Source organism: Lagenorhynchus albirostris, chromosome X, assembly GCF_949774975.1.
Source record: "Lagenorhynchus albirostris chromosome X, mLagAlb1.1, whole genome shotgun sequence".
NCBI classification, from domain to species: Eukaryota; Metazoa; Chordata; class Mammalia; order Artiodactyla; family Delphinidae; genus Lagenorhynchus; species Lagenorhynchus albirostris.
The window spans coordinates 79795390-79812562 of NC_083116.1; the positions used below are offsets into that span (position 1 = coordinate 79795390).

General features: G+C 35.2%; 1 pseudogene; it reads right to left on the reverse strand.

The window, feature by feature from the left end:
• Positions 1 to 9344: 9344 nt before the first annotated feature.
• On the reverse strand, positions 9345 to 10219 carry LOC132513923 (non-homologous end-joining factor 1-like; annotated as a pseudogene).
• Positions 10220 to 17173: the final 6954 nt, after the last annotated feature.

Here is a 17173-nt window from a genome sequence, read left to right on the forward strand (position 1 = left end):
GGTATATACATCAATTGAAATTTTGGTAGAAAATAATCCAAAAGATTATTTGAAATTCTGTCTGCAGGAAGTGGAATTTCCAAGTTATCATTAAAGTGAAGAAATGTCATTATTTGCTTGAACTTTCTTTTCATCGTAATCTTTGGAAAGATAGTTATTTCAAGTAAGGGATCAGTTGACCAATATTCTTTCCAGTGTGAGTTTCTTATTTGTCCCATCAAAATTATTAATCCAAGAAACTTCTTCATGCCACTATTGGTTACATCAGTCCATTTTAAAGCCTTATCATACTTTTTATATGATTATTCATTCTGTTGGTGATACAAGTTTGTTTGACAAGTGACCTACTGGAAAAAGGTGTTACCAAAAATTAATTCTGTTATTTCCCTAACATTTTGCAGGTTATTACGTTCAAGAGTCACATCTGACACACCTGTAAAGTCTTCTAATTTTCGTGAAATATCTTCAAGCCACTCTTCTGTAGAAGCAAAGGAGCATTCTCCAGCAACATGAGTTTCATTTTCACTTTCTGTATCAGAGTCAATCACCAAGGTTTTTTGTCTTTTTGTTGGTCTAATATTTACATCATTTGAATCAGAACTATATTCTAAAGAACTATCATCTTCTGAGACATTAGTATATATGTCACATGGATAATCAGAGAAAGTATCCACATAAAATTCACCGAAAAATACTTTTTCACTCAAAATTTCACAATATGTCATTTTATAAAAATTTACAGTAATAAACTTTTGTTTATAATATACATAATATTGGAACAAAAACCTAAAGGAGCAACATGTGAATGATAATGACAATCATAAGTTGTATAATGAACCTTTGATCAATTTTAAGTTCTAGCAACTTCACACAGTAATGTTAATTGTTTCACTCTCTAAAAACGTATTGATACGTGCCGGGTCAATAACGTTTGGGTAACAAAAGAAATATTAATATATCTCAGGTCAATAATGTGCTAAGAAAATTGAAATCATATCAGTCATCTTTTCCAACCATAATGCTATAATATTAGAAATCAATTACAGGAAAAGAACTGTAGAAAAACACAAACACATGGAGGTTGAACAATATGTTACTAAAAAACCAATAGATCACTGAGGAAATCAAAGAGGAAATCAAAACATACTTAGAGACAAATGACAATGAAAACATGATGATCCAAAATCTATGAGATACAGCAGAAGCAGTTCTAAGAGGGAGTTTATAGCAACACAATCTTACCTCAGGAAAGGAGAAAAATCTCAAATAAACAACCTAACCTTACACCCAATGCAACTAGAGAAACAAGAACAAACAAAACTGAAAGTTAGTAGAAGGAAATAAATCATAAAGATCAGAGCAGAAATAAATGAATTAGAGATGAAGAAAACAATAGGAAAATCAATGAAACTAAAATCTGGTTCTTTGAAAAGACAAACCAGATTGATAAACTTTTAGCCAGGCTCATCAAGAAAAAAAGGGAGAGGGCTCAAGTCAATGCAGTTAGAAATGAGAAAGGAGAAGTTACAATGGAAACTACAGAAATACAAAGGATCTTAAGAGGCTACTGCAAGCAAGTATACACCAATAAAATGGACAACCTAGAGGAAATGGACAAATTCCTAGAAAGGTACAACCTTCCAAGAATGAACCAGGAAGAAATAGAATATATGAACAGATGAATCACAAGTACTGAAATTGAAGCTGTGATTTTAAAACTTACAACAAACAAAAGTACAGGACCAGGTAGCTTCACAGGTGAATTCTATTAAACATATAGGGAAGAGTTAACACCTTTTTGAAGATTCTGAAAATCTTCAAAAAATTGCAAAGGAAGGAACACTCCCTAGCCCATTCTACAAGGCCACCATCATGCTGATACCAAAACTAGACAAAGATATCACAAAAAATGGAATATCAACGATGAACATAGATGCAAAAATTCTCACCAAAATACTAGCAAACCAAATCCAACAACATATTAAAATGATTACACACCATGATCAAGAGGATTTATCTCAGAGATGCAAGGATTATTCAGTATATGCAAATCAATCCATGTAATACACCATATTAACAAAGTGAAGAATAAAATCCATATAATCATATCACTAGGTGCATAAAAAGATTTGAAAGAATTCAACACCCATTTATTATAAAAGCTCTCCAGAAAGTGTGCATGGAGGGAACCTACTTCAACATAATAAAGACAATGTGTGAAAAACCCATGGCTAATATCATTCTCAACAAGGAAAAACTGAAAGCATTTCCTCTAAGATGAGAACAAGACAAGGATATCCACTTCCACCACTTTTATTCAACATAGCTTTAGAATTCCTAGCCAGAGCAACCAGAGAAGAAAAAGATATAGAAGGAATCCACACTGGAAAATAAGTAAAACCGTCACTGTTTGCAGATGACATGAAACTATACATAGAAAATCTTAAGATGTTACCAGAAGACTACTAGAGCTCATCAATGAATTTGTCAAAGTTGCAGGATACAAAATTAATACACAGAAATCTCTTGCATTCTTATACACTAATAGTGAAAGATCAGAAAGAGAATTTAAGGAAACAATTCCATTTACCATCACATCAAAAAGAATAAAATACCTAGGAATAAACCTAAATAAGGAGGCAAAATACCTGTACTCAGAAAACTATAAGGTACTGATGAAAGAAGTCAAAGATGACACAAACAGATGGAGAGATATACCATATTCTTGGATTGGAAGAATCAATATTGTCAAAATGACTATACTGCCCAAAGGAATCTACAGATTCATTGTAACCCCTGTCATATCATCAATGACATTTTTCACAGAATTAGAACAAAAAGTTTTACAATTTGTATGGAAACACAAAAGACCCTGAATAGCCAAAGCAATCTTGAGAAAGAAAAACGGAGCTGGAAGAATCAGGCTCCCTGACTTCAGACAATACCCCAAAGCTACAGTAATCAAAACAGTATAGCACTGGCACAAAAAAGAGAAATTTATATCAATGGAACAGGATAGAAAATCCAGAGATAAACCCATGCACCTATGGTCACTTAATCTATGACAAAGGAGGCCAAAACATACAATAGAGAAGGACAGTCTCTTCAAAAGTGGTGCTGGGAAAACTGGACAGCTACATGTACAAGAATGAAATTAGAACACTCCCTAATGCCATACACAAAAATAAGCTTAAAATGGATTAAAGAGGCAAATGGAAGTCTGGATATTATAAAACCCTTTGAGGAAAACATAGGTGGAACACTCTCTTACAAAAATTGCAGCAAGATCTTTTATGATTCACCTCCTAGAGTAATGAAAATAAAAACAAAAATAAATAAATGGGATATAATTAAACTTAAAAGCTTTTGCACAGCAAAGGAAACCATAAACAAAATGAAAAGACCACCTTCAGAATGGGAGAAAATATTTGCAAATTAAGCAACCGACAAGTGATTAATCTCCAAAATATAGAAACAGCTCATGCAGCTCACTATCAAAGAAAAAATAGGCAGAAAATCTAAATAGATGTTTCTCCAAAGAAGATATATGGGTGGCCAAAAAGAATCTGAAAAGATCCTCAACATCACTAATTATTAGAGAAATGCAAATCAAACTAAGATGAGTTATTACCTCACACTTGTCAGAATGGCCATCATCAAAATTCTACAAACAGTAAATTCTGGAGAGGGTGTGGAGAAAAGGGAACCCTCTCACACTGTTGGTGGCAATGTAAATTGGTACAACCACTATGGAGAACAGTATGGATGTTCCTTAAAAAACTAAACATAGACCTACTGTATAAGCCTGCAATTCCACTCCTGGGCATATATCCAGAGAAAAACATAATTAGAAACAATATATGCACCCCAATATTCATTGCAGCACTATTTACAATAGCCAGGACATGGAAGCAACCTAAATGTCCATCGACAGAGGAGTGGATAAAGAAAATGTGGTACATATTTACAATAGAATATTACTCAGCCATAAAAAATAATGAAATAATGCCATCTGCAGCAACATGGATGGACCTAGAGATTGTCATACTGAGTGAAGGAAGTCAGACAGAGAAAGACAAATATCATATGATATCACTTATATGTGTAATCCAAAAAAGGGTACAAATAACCTTATCTATAAAACTGGAATATAGTTACAGATGTAGAAAACAAACTTTTGGTTACTGTGGGTAAGCAGAAGGGGACAGGATCAATAGAGAGATTGGGATTGACATATATACAATACTGTATATAAAATAGATAACTAATAAGGGCTTATTGTATAGCACAGGGAACTATATTCAATATTCTGTAATGGCTTACATGGAAAAATAATCTAAAAAATAGTGGATATATGCATATATATAACTGTTGCAGTTTGCTGTACACCTGAAACTAACACAACATTTTAAATCAACTATACTCCAATACAAATTTTAAAAAGACATGTCTATATTAATAAAACCAACAAACTTATTTTCATTCATTACATAATTAGTCCTAGATCATATGATCCTTTTAAAACTTTTGGTTAATTTCTTCTGTATTCAGAAATATTAACTTGTAAGCACTTATTTTCTTTTTAGCCAATTAAATAAAGCTCATATATTATTTAATTTTTACATAAAGACAGAACCATAAATCTTATAGCTTCATTTTAAACTTTAGTCATGAATCAGGTATTTCAATATAAATCTTGTTAGTTTATAAATAACAGTGGGAATAAGTTAACTCACTTGAGTTTAAAAGGGCTGTGTTTCCTTTTTCTTTTTTACCTTTTAGTTTTAGGTTCTACTAATTAGGCCAAGGACATATGGATCACCAAAATTTTTACTCAACTGAATTCTGTTCTGCTCACCTGACACACTGAAAAGCTAATCCACTGACACTGGTTTGTAGTGAAGGAAGTGTAGCATTCACTACAGGGCACCAAGAAAGGATAATGGACAGCTCATATGCAAAAGACCTGAACTCTCTGATGGCTTTCAGGGAAAAGTTTTTAAAGACAGTGTGAGGGAGAGCTTCATGGGTTGTATGATCTGCTCATGCACAATTCTCTGACTGGTTGACTGTGAGGTAACAGGGTGATGTTTCAAGGATCTCAGTCACAAACCTCGTTCCAATCAGTCTGGGATCTACTTGTTTGTGGTCAGCAGTTTTCATCTGGTGGAGTCTGGTTTCTGTAAAACAACTTAGGAATGTATGTAATCTATGTCCTTCAGGGAGGGACTAAAAGTTCTGTGACTGCTATATGGCTGATCTATTGTTTAAATTGACACAAATTCTCCTCCCCACCTGCTTTGCTTTGTCTCTGCATTCCTCTGATCATTAATATTTGAGCAAGATATTTTGGAACTTAGGTAAGGCCCCAGAACTTAAAGCAAAACCTGCTGCTTCAAAAGACAGGGACATTGGGGTTTGTGTATGATTTCAAATAGATAATCATTTTCTGTTGTATATTTTTCTCCTTTAGAGTAAATTTATTATCCATATAAGCATGGGTTTATTTCTGGGATTTCAATTATGTTACATTGGTCTATGTAACAGTTTTTCTGCTGGTACCATGCTGTTTTGGTTACTATAATTTTGTAATATATTTTGAAGTCAGGTAGTGTGATGCCTCCAGCTTTGTTCTTTTCTTCTCAGGATTGCTTTGGATAGTTGAGGTCTTTTGCCATTCCAAATTTATATTAGAATTTATTGTTCTTTTTCTGTAAAAATGTTAGTGGGATTTTTATAGTGTTTGCATTGGATCTGTAGATTGCTTTGGGTAATAAGGACATTTTGACAATGTTAATTCTTTCAATCAATGAACATGGAATATCTTTCTGTTTCTTTGTGTCTTCTTCAATTTCTTTCAAAGAAGTCTTGCAGATTTCAGTGTAGAGACTTTTCACTTCTTTGGTTTCATTTGTTCCTAGTTATTTTATTCTTTTCTTTTCTTTTGCTTGTGATTGTAAATGAGATTGTTTTTTCTTAAATTTATCTTTCTGCTAGTTCATTCTTAGTGTATGGAAACTCAATTGATTTGTGTATATTTACTTTGTACCCTGCAACTTTACTGTATTCATTTATTATTTCTAATCACTTTTGGCATTATCTTTAGGGTTTTCTATAAATAAAATCATGTCATCTGTAACTAGTGATAGTTTTACTTCTCCCTTTCCAACTTGGTTATCTTTTATTTCTTTTTCTTGCTTAATTAGTATGAGTAGGACTTCCAATACTATGTTGAATAAGACAGACAAAAGTAGGCATTGTTGTCTTGTTTATGATCTTGAAGAGATAGCTTTCAGTTTTTCATTATTGAGTATGATGTTAACTGTGGGTCTGTCATATACGGCCTTTATTATGTTAAGATATCCTCCCTTTATACACATTTTATTGAGAGTTTTTAATCATAATGGGGTGTTGAATCTTGTCAAAGGTTTTTCTGTGTCTATTGACATAATCATATGATTTTTACTTTTAATTTTGTTAATGTCCTGTATCATGTTGATTAATTTGTGGAAATTCAGCCATCCCTGCATTCCTGGATTAAATCCCATGTTATCATGGTGTGTTATCCTTTTAATATATTGTCATATTTAGTTTGCTAATATTTCATTGAGGATTTTTGCATCTATGCTTATCAGAGATATTGGCCTGCAATTTTCTTTTTTTTGTTGTCCTTGCCTGGGTTTGGTATCAGAGTGATGCTGGCCTCATAGAATGAATTTGGAAGCTTTCCTACTTCTTCAATTTTTTGGAATATTTTAAGAAGGTTAGGTGTTAATTTTTCTTTAAATGTTTGGTAAATTTCACTCATGAAAACTTCTGCCCTTAGGTTGTTGAATTTGTTAGTGTATAGATACTCATCATATTATTTTATAATTCTTTGTATTTCTGTGATATTCATTTTCATTTCTCCTCTTTTACTTCTGATTTTGTCAGAGCCTTCTCTATTTTTTTCAGTAAGTCTATCTAAAGGTTTTTCAACTTTGTTTACCTTTTCTAAGAACCAGCTTTTAGTTTCATTCCTCTTTCTATTATCTTTTTAGTCTCTATTTCACTTATTTCCACTTTGATCTTTATTATTTCTTTCCTTCTATTGACTTTGGGCTTCTTTTTTTCTTATTTTTCTACTTCCTTTAGCTGTAAGATGAGATTGTTTGTTTGAGATTTTTCTTATTTTTTGAGTTGGTCTGCATTGTTATAAACTTCCTTCTTGGTACTGCTTCTGTTATGTTCCATAGTTTTGGTATGTCATATTTTCATTTGTTATTTTTCTTTGCATAGTTTTTTCTCTTTTGATTTATTTGTTGACCTAATAGCTGTTCAGCAGCGTGTATTTCAGTCTCCACATATTTGTTACTTTTTTTCAGTTTTCTTTTTGTAGTGGATTTCTGGTTTCATACCATTGTGATCAGAAAACGTTCTTGGTAAGATTTCAACCTTCTTAAATTTATTTTGTTTTGTTTCTCAGCATATGGACTATACTTGAGGAAGTTCCATTTGCACTTCATAAGAATGTGTATTCTGCTGCATTTGGATGGAATATTCTGTAAAAATCTATCAAAGCCATCTGATCTAATGTTTTATTTAAGGTTGCAATTTCCTTGCTGACTTTCTGTCTGGATGATCTATCCATTGATATAAGTGGGGTCTTAAATTTCCATACTATTATTGTGTTGCTGTCAATTGTATCCCTTTTAGCCTGTTAATAATCACTTTATATATTTTGGTGTTCTTATGTTAGGTACATATATATTATTCACTGTTATGTCTTCTTGATGAAATATCCCCTTTATTATTATATACTATCCACATTTGTCTCTTTTTTCCTTTTTTGGCTTGAAATCTCTTTTGCCTGATATGAGTATGGCTACACCACTTTCTTTTGGCTGATATTTGCTTTTATGCTTAGAGTATAATCTTCCTTCTCTTCACTTTTAATCTATGTTTGCCTTTACAGCTGAGATGTGTCTCCTGGAGGCAGCATATAGTTGAGTCTTGTTTCTTCATCCTTCCATCCACTCTTTGTCTTTTGATGGGTGAATTCAATCAATTTATATTTAAGGTGATTATTGATAGATGAGACAGTATTGCCATTTTATCTTTTGCTTTCTGATTGCTTTATATCTCCATTGTTCCTTTTCTCTTGTGTTTCCATCTGCCATTTTTATTTATTTTTTAATGATGTTTTATTGTTTCCTCTTTTTTGTGCTTTTTTTTGGGTCTCTGCTCTATATTTATATTTTGTGGTTACCCTGAGGCTTGTGTGTAATTTCATAGATAAAACAGTCATTTTTCTGCTGGCAACATCTAATCTTCATTTACCTGAACAAGTTCTGTCCTTTTCTTCTTCCCCTCTTATGTTATTGTTGTGTTAAATGATCCCTTTTTATGTTGTGAGTTTGTTACTAAACTGAGATAGCTATAGTTATTTTTTAGCTTTATTTTTCCTCCCTTTAAACTTTATACTGTAGTAAAGTTTTTGAAAACCTTTTCTGATAAAGATTTGCAATTTTCTTGTTCTGTCTCTTTGTTACCTTGCTTACAGTTTTGTGTATTTTTGCTATTTTGTTTCTGGTAGAAGAGCTTATTTCAACATCTCTTGTAAGGCATATCTAGTGTAGATGAACTACCTCAACTTTTGTTTGTGTGTGAAACCTTTATTTTTCCTACAGATCTGAATCATAACTTTGCTCAATAGAGTATTCTTGGGTTATAGATTTTAGCTTTCAATATGTTGAGAATTCCATTCCACTCCCTCCTGGACTATAAGATTTCTACTGATAACCTAATGGGGTTTCCTTTCTAGGTTACTATCCTTTTTTTCCTGGCTGCCTTTAAAATTATTTCTTTGTCATTGACTTTTGACAATTTTAATTTATGCATGTTGGAGGTTTTTAGCATTGAAGTAATTAGGTGTTGTCTTAGCTTCAAGGACTTATATATTCAGTTCCTTCCCCAAGTTTGGGAGGTTCTCAGCTATTGCTTCATTGAATTATCTCTCTACTCCCTTCTCCCAATCTTCTTCTGAGATATCCATTATCCTAATGTTGCCCTTCCTAAAAGAGTCTGATAGCTCTCATAGCATTTCCCCCATGGTTTTTATATCTTATTTCTCTTTCCTCTTCTACTTGTATCATTTCTAGTTTTCTGTATTTGAACTCACTAAGTCTCTCTTCCACATTGGTCTGCTCTATTTCCAGTGCTTTCTAATGCATTCTTCACCTTGTTTTTTGTGTTCCTCAGCTCCAGAATTTTGAAATGGTTCTTTTTTTTCTTTTTCAGGAGAGTGTGAGTGCTTTTCATTCCATGCTAAAGAGAGGAGAGGGTCTCTGAGGAGACCCTAGCTTCTACCTCTTGACCTTCAACAACTGAGGTCTCTGCATAGGGCCTGAAGTAACTGTGGCTCTTTTTCAGGCACTGGGAAGGATGGTGCTGAGGAGACCTGCTCTTCTGGCTGATTCAGAAGTTGGCTATCTGTTCCTTGTGAGGAGGCACTGCTTGAGGTCTGGGGATCTCCAGTGCCTTGAAGCTTCTGTCCCACTTGGATCTTTTGTCTGGTGACTGCCATATACAGACTCTGTAGATTTGTGACAAAGGGTTTTCCATCACCAACACTGCATACCTCTGGTATTTTCTCTACCATAAATTGTTCCAAGAAGGAATTCTTTTCAAATGGCTCTGTCTTCAACTGATTTCGGCTCAGCGTAGACCCACTGTCCTGGTAGTCCTGGATCTCTAGATCTTACATACAAAGCAATGTTGCTAGGTCCCTCACTTGGCACTGCAGTGACAGACTCATGCCCATCAGAGGACAAATCAAATGTTGGGAGAACAGTGAAGGGTTAGCTAGGATGCAGTGGAAATTCCAATAGAATGGGAGACCAGAGAGCTCACTGCACACCTGGAGTATCAGCACCTCTGCCACATGATCACAGGAGAATGTAGCTTTGCCAGGGCAAGCACTGTCCTTCAACAGTGGGCAAAGCAGGTCATACAAATGACAATGAAAAGCCTCAGGAGGAGCAGTCAGGTGTTTGTTCAGCTCCTTGGCTTGCTGGCTGATCGCACTAGTGTCCACCTGTTCAGGCCACACCTGTTGAAGATCTGAAAGCAACAAGGCATAGCCCTGCTTAGTGATATAAGCCTTGGCCAAGAGGGAGTTCTCGGCAAGCTGTAGCCATGCCCACGGCTGCATCTGCAGGCCTTGCTCCAGTTCCTCCATCGTGAGCGGCCTCAAGAGCCCTCACTCTCCCCGCGGCAAGCTGGCCCACCCATGCAAACCAAAAGGCGAAATGGTTCTTTTTTAGAATTTTAATTACTTTGGGCTTCCCTGGTGGCACAGTGGTTGAGAGTCTGCCTGCCGATGCAGGGGTCACGGGTTCGTGCCCCGGTCCGGGAAGATCCCACATGCTGCGGAGCGGCTAGGCCCGTGAGCCATGGCTGCTGAGCCTGTGCGTCCGGAGCCTGTGCGTCCGGAGCCTGTGCTCCACAACGGGAGAGGCCACAACAGTGACCTGCATACTGAAAAAAAAAAAAGAATTTTAATTTCTTTGATAAAATATTTCTCTATCCATTAGTTTTATTCCTGAGTTCACTGTATTGCCTTTCTGAGTTTTCTTGTAGCTCCTTGAGTTTCTTTATAAGAGCTACTTTGAACTCTTTATCAGTTTGTTTGCAATATTCCATGCCTTTGAGTTTGGTTGCTGGAGAATTGTTTTCTTTTTGTGATATCATTGTACCATGATTTTTCATACTGTTCATGGAAATGTGTCTCTGCTGTAGCATTTGTGTGATTTTGTCTGTATAGCTTTGCTTTTACTATTTGTCCTAGGGTTTTGTAGCATTTGAATTAGCAAACACCTTCCTTATTTCAGTAGGTTTTGTTTACTTTGTTTCTAACAGTTCAGCAGATTGGTAATTAGAAGGCTTTCTGTTGTTTTCCAGAATGTGAAAGTATTGCATAGATTTTTTATTTCTTTTAGAAGAGCTGATTTGCTACTAAATTTGAGAAAAACATTATTTTGTAAAAAGCTGGAGTTTAAAAAAGGCTGGTGGCAGAGTGGGGGGAGGTGTGTGCTTAGCACCTCGGGTTTTGGGTGTGTCCTTGGCCTGGTAGAGAAATCCTTGGGTGTTTGAGTCCCAATATCCCGTGGGTGAACCACTTGCTATAATCCCAGGGCAGACAGCAGGAAATGTGTTCCTTCAGTTCTTTTTGTCTGCTTCTTCCCTTTCCTTTCCCCCTGCACAGTCACTGCAGTCTCTCCTCAAAGTGAACAACAGTTCCCTCCAACTGAAGCACCTATGGACTGACAGAACCCCACTCACATCTTTCACCCTCCAACTTCTCTACCAGCAAGGTCACAGCTGTCCCACAGCTACCTCTGCTGCCATGTCCCTGGGCTCCTCAGCTTCCTCCAAGGTCCAAGTCAGCTGAAAGAGGCACAGGTGGAAAGATCCATTGAGAATCTTCATGTGCTGTGCAGAGGCACCTCTGCTTCCTTATGGATAGCCAAATAACTGAATCAAATGGGAGAGAAGAGGAAATGACTTTATGTTGTCATGATGCTGATATCACTGACCTTTTGTTTCTTAATGTAAGGATTTATTGCTATAAACGCCCCACTTAGAACTGCTTTTGCTGCATCTAATAAGTTTTGACATGTTGTATTTCCATTTTCATTTGTCTCAAGATATTTTTAGATTTCTCTTTTAAAACTTCTTCTTTAACCTATTCCTTGTTTGGTATCATGTTGTTTAACCTCCTCATATTTGTGCATTTTCCAGTTTTCTTCTTGTAATTTATTTCTAATTTTATTCATACCACTGTGGCTGAAAAACATACTTGATATAATTTTAATTTTCTTAAAAATATTAAGTGTAGTGTTTGGCCTAACATATGATCTATCCTTAAGAATGTTCCACGTGCAATTGAGAAGAATGTGTATTCTGCTGTTTTAGGATAGTCTATATATGTCTTTTAAGGCTGGTTAATTTATAATGTCATTCATGTCCTATTTCTTTATTGATTTATTATGGAACTGTCTATTTGTCCCTCCAATTCAGTCAATATTTGTGTGTCATATATTTGTGAGCTCTATTATTTGATACCTATATGGTTATAATTATATCTTCTTTTTTTTTTTTTTTTTTTGCGGTACGTGGGCCTCTCACTGTTGTGGCCTCTCCCGTTGCAGAGCACAGGCTCCGGACGCGCAAGCTCAGCAGCCATGGCTCACGGACCTAGCTGCTCCAAGGCATGTGGGATATTCCTGGACCGGGGCACGAACCCGTGTCCCCTGCATTGGCAGGCGGACTGGACTCTCAACCACTGTGCCACCAGGGAAGCCCTAATTATATCTTCTTGATGAATTAATTGTTTTATCTATCTATTTATTATCTATCTATCTACCTATCTATCTATCTATCTAGTTCTTCTTTGCCTCTTGTAACAACATTTGACTTAAATTCTATTTTGAGATAGCCACCCCAGCAATCTTTTGCTTACTATTTGTAAGCTTTTTCAATCCTTTCACTTTCAGCTTCTTTGTGTCTTTGGATCTAATGTGAGTTTTTGGTAGATGGGACATAGTATTATCATTTTAATTTTAAATCCATTCTGCCCATCTCTGCTTTTTGATTGGAGGGTTTAATCCATTTACATTTGAAGTAGTTACTGGTAAGAAAGGACTTACTTCAGGTACTTATTTATTTGCTTTTATTAGGTCTTATACACTCTTTGTACCTTATTTCCTCCATTATTGCCTTCTTTTGCATTTAGTTTGTTTTTTTGGATTCAACCATTTTTATTCCCTTCTCATTTTTTTATTATAATGTTTATGATTTTTTGTGTGGTTACAATAAAGATTACATTTCATGTCCTGAATTTACAACAATCTAGTTTGAATTGATACCAACTTAACCTCAATAGCATACAAAAATTCTACTCCTATAAAACTCTATCCTACCAAGTTTTGTGTTGTGATTGCCACAACTTACATCTTTATATGATGTGTACTCAATAACATACATTTATTTTTATTTTGTATGCATTTGTCTTTTAATCCTATGTAGATAAGATTACTCCCTTAGGTAATCAGGTAAATCATGTATTTAGTTAATACCTAGTATGTACCTTAGTAATTCTCTTCAGGCCTTTGAAGAACCTAGTATAAGTTTAAGAAAGCTTGGGATTATTTGGCTCATTGTTAAATACAACTGTGGTGATTTCCTAGTTATTTCATGTTCATTTGGGTTTCTCAGTGATAATTTTGATGCCTAATGTATTGCAAGTTAGTCTTGCATAAAACAACATGAGATGGAAAATAATTACAACCCTGTAGTTGTAGTGTGAAAGCAGCCATAGATAACATGTAAGTGAATGATTATGACTGTGTTCCAATAAAACTTTATTTTTGGATACTGAAATTTTAAATTCATATAATTTTGGCATGTCACATAATGTAATTCTCTTAATTTTTTCAACTATTTAAATATGTATAAATCATTCTTAGTTCTCTGACTATATTCAAACAGCTTGCCGATCAGATTTGGTCCTTGAGCTATCATTTACTGACACCTACTCTATTAGCTCTGGTTAGCATTTCTTCGCCTTAGTCTGGTTGGATTTCACTTTCTGTGTGTGTATGTGTGAGCATCCTTGCTTCAGATCTCTGAGGAGTCTGTCCTTATTTTCTAAGGACATTACAATCCTGTCAGCTTTACAATACAATCATTTCACAACATTTCCCTACCTTAAATACCTTGATGAGGTCTCTGGCAGTGTTCATGCATTTGATTCACTTTAGGCCAGGGATGTAGTTATATGTTGGTTTATGTGTTGGTTATGTATTGGTTTCCCAATCTTTTTTGTCTCTTATTTTTAATTTGTATTCATATATTACCTACATGCCAGACATTATTATGTTTATTACACATATTAACTCTTCACACACACACAAAAAAACTATGAGAAGGGTACAATCCCTATTTTAAAGATGAAAAAATTGAGGCTCAGAAATGTTAAATAACTTGAGCTAATAACATAACTAATAAATGGTAGAGCTAGAATCCATAACTAGGCAGCCTAGATCCAGAGTTCATTCTGACTTTTGATACTTGGAATGTTTTTTATTTTATTTTTCACAGAAAAAATGATGTATGAAAGTTCCTTTACAAACCCTGAAAAGTTTATGCCAGCCATACAGGACACCTCCCTTTGCAGCTAAATTAGCATCAGCAGTATTCTTTGGAAGCCTAGAACTGGTGATAAAGGCACTGCTGTGCTGCAATAGAGAGCCCCTTCAGGGACCTGGTTGAATTTCACTCTCGGTTGATTACACTAAATGACAAATTCATGGTTCTCTATTCTCTTAGTCTGAACTTCATACTCTGGATCTGTCTGGCTCCACTTCCTGTGCTTTTTCTTCTAAAATGGAGCTCAGTGGAACAAAAGAGTAATGTTCTGGATGATTTCTAGTTTATATTTAAATAAACAAGTAAACAAGAGTATTTCAGAGAGAACTGTTAAAAAGAAAATAGAACAGGGTGATGAAGGAAAATGATACTGACTGCAATGGTTGTATAGGGCTCGAAGATTAGAGAGAAGCCCATACTGGGTAACATATGAATCAAGACACAAGCATCAAAATGGAGTCAATTTTTCAAAGATCTAGAGACAGATGTTTCAGGCAGAGGAAATAGCAAGTGAAAAAACCTTAAGTCAGAAAGGAGCTTGCACGGTTGAGAAAAGTTCTTTCACCTTTGTCACCAGAAAAAGTGTAAATATTTAAAAAGTGTTTCATATATGCATATACACATATACATACTTATATATATAAAACGTGTATTTCTGTACTCACAGTATTACATTATAAAACATATACAAATAAAGATTTAAAAAGATGAGATGAGAAATAAATAAGAATCGATGTTCTAATACATTTTTCCACAGACTATTGGATCATCTTGCATATCTCTTGGCATGTACACTCCCTACTTTTGCAATTGTAGATTTAGTCTATAACATCCATGTTTAAATAAACTTAGGTCTTAGAGCCATGCTGCCCAACAAAAATATAAAGTGAACCACGTTTACAATTTAAAATTTTCTAACAATCATATTTAAAAAGTGCAAGAAATATAAGTAAAATTAATTTAAATAATATTTTTAGTTAATCTACTATTTCCAAATTACTATCATTGCAACATATAATCAATATTAAAAAGCAAGTTATGAGTGAAATAGTTTACATTTTTGTAATTAGCTTAAGAAATCTGGTGTGCACTTTATACTAACATCCCATCTCAAATTGAACTAGTTACATTTCAAATGCTAAAGAGTCTCCTCTGGCCAGCGGTCACTATATTGCACAGTGCAGACCTCAAGGGCTAATTTTCTTAATGGTATTCCCATCCCTCTCTCCTACTATCTGATTAACAAACTTAGACCCTACTCCTTTTGAGCCAATGACTGGAGCCTTTTTATCTTAGGAGAGCATTTTCTTTTTAATTGCCATGATTTACTTTAACTAAAATGAGTGTCACTGTGTCCCAAAGCAGGGTGAGTAGGGAGCTGGAAACGGAATGTGCTGTGTTTGAAAAAGTTTAGACCATTGAACCATCTAAGAAGGAATGTTCATGGCACATCTGTTACTTGTTTATAGAGCGCCATAAGCTTCTGAGAAGGGAAATATGAGCTATATCAAGTGCTCTGTGATGACCTAGATGTGTGGGTTGGGGGAGTGGGAGGGAGGTCCAAGAGGGAGGGGATATAAGTATATATATAGCTAATTCACTTCCTCGTACAGCAGAACTAACACAACATTGTAAAGCAATTTTACTCCAATAAAAAAAATCCCTAACACTTTTACAAAAGATCTGATTTTTAAAAATATTTGTGATCTTGCCATGTGCCAGACATGCTACATTTGCATCATATCTAAGGGTCTTCTTGTATTCCCTCCCTACTTAGGAATGATAGGTGGCTGGACATTTTGTGTTTGCCCAAGGCTCTAACAGAACAGGACATAAATGTATCTCATAAGAACATAGTTGTATAAGTGGAGATGCTTACTTGGTTTAACCCATCCTCAGTACCAAAACTTGATTCTGATACACAGGTGAGGCCCATCTGGTGCTAGTGCAGTTGGTCATCTCTAAATTTTATGTGAATGCCAAAAAGCTTTGTTGACTCCATAACCATGAACTCAATAAACAGTTTACTCATGTGGCTCCTATTACTAAGTGTGGCTAATAGGCCTGTTCTGGCACATTTTGTCTCTCTGTGTTCCACATTTTACTTATTTATTTAACAAACATAGGACTTCCCACTAGCCAGACATTGTTTAAATATTAACTTGTTTAATTTAATTTTTATGACAAGCCATTAACAGATGAAGAAACTGAGGCACAGATAAAGCAACTTGCCAAATGTCCCATAACTTAGTAAAGAGCAGATCTGAATTCTGACCAAGGTAGCATGGCTTCAGAGTCCCTGTGCTTAATATTTCTGCAAAGTCTGAGTCTCCTAATTTTTTATCTTCATGGCTTTCTCTGTTTCTTCTTTAGGGACTTGACATTATTACTGATCACAAGAGGTTCTTTGTCTTGGTTAACTCTGATGTACATTCAACATGCAGCAGCTCTGTCTTTCTGACAGAAGTGCTCAGAATATCAGATTCTCCTAGGCCCTCTGACAGTAAAAGAGGGCTTTTCAAAATCCCTTTTGTGAAGATTCTTCCTGCTTGAATTCTGAACGGACATTTTCACATTGCTATTACCCCTCTTATAAAATATTACATAGTTCTAAAGCTACATAGGGTGCTGTCATCATTGGATTTTCCTGTATACATAATCCATTGTTATTTATTCATTACAATTTGTTTTCCCTTTGTTGATTTAATTACAAAATAACACACACTCATCCTAAGAATCCTAACAATACAGAGCTATGCATAGTTCTTGGTGAAAGTCTCCAATTCCTTTCATTCCTTTCTTTATAATTCCCAGTTTAATGCCATAGAAATAGACAACACTTCCAGCAGGCTATTCTGCATTTCGCTAGTCACAGCTATTTGAGCTGTACCTCTGGGAAGCACTCTCCGCATTCCTTGGGGTGGGTTACATCCGGGAGGAAGGAACCATTGCCTGGGAAACAAGTCACGTGGGAACCTCTGGA